The following is a 633-nucleotide window of genomic DNA, read 5'->3' on the forward strand; positions in this document are numbered from 1 at the left end:
ATCTATATCTATTCTATAACTCGACAGAAAGATCTATATATCGATAGAAAGATATGTACCTTTTATCTCCATAGAAATATCTATAGCCGCATCTGAAAATTGCTGCGCAATCCTTAAATGTATCTCAGATCCCCTACTCCGGGACTTGTAATCCACACCTGCACCCCACAGATAATTTACGGGATCCCCTGCTCTGAGATTGGTAATCCACACCTGCACCCCACAGATAATTTACCGGATCCCCTGCTCTGGGATCGGTAATCCACACCTGCACCCCACAGATAATTTACCAGATCCCCTACTCTGAGCTTGGTAATCCACACCTGCACCCCACAGATAATTTACCGGATCCCCTGCTCTGGGATTGGTAATCCACACCTGCACCCCACAGATAATTTACCAGATCCCCTACTCCGGGACTTGTAATCCACACCTGCACCCCACAGATAAATTACCAGATCCCCTGCTCTGGGATTGGTAATCCACACCTGCACCCCACAGTTAATTTACCGGATCCCCTGCTCTGAGATTGGTAATCCACACCTGCACCCCACAGTTAATTTACCGGATCCCCTGCTCTGAGATTGGCAATCCAGACCTGCACCCCACAGATAATTTAGGGCACACAATTGT

The sequence above is a fragment of the Ascaphus truei genome, unplaced genomic scaffold (assembly GCF_040206685.1).
Source record: "Ascaphus truei isolate aAscTru1 unplaced genomic scaffold, aAscTru1.hap1 HAP1_SCAFFOLD_650, whole genome shotgun sequence".
Lineage (NCBI taxonomy): Eukaryota > Metazoa > Chordata > Amphibia > Anura > Ascaphidae > Ascaphus > Ascaphus truei.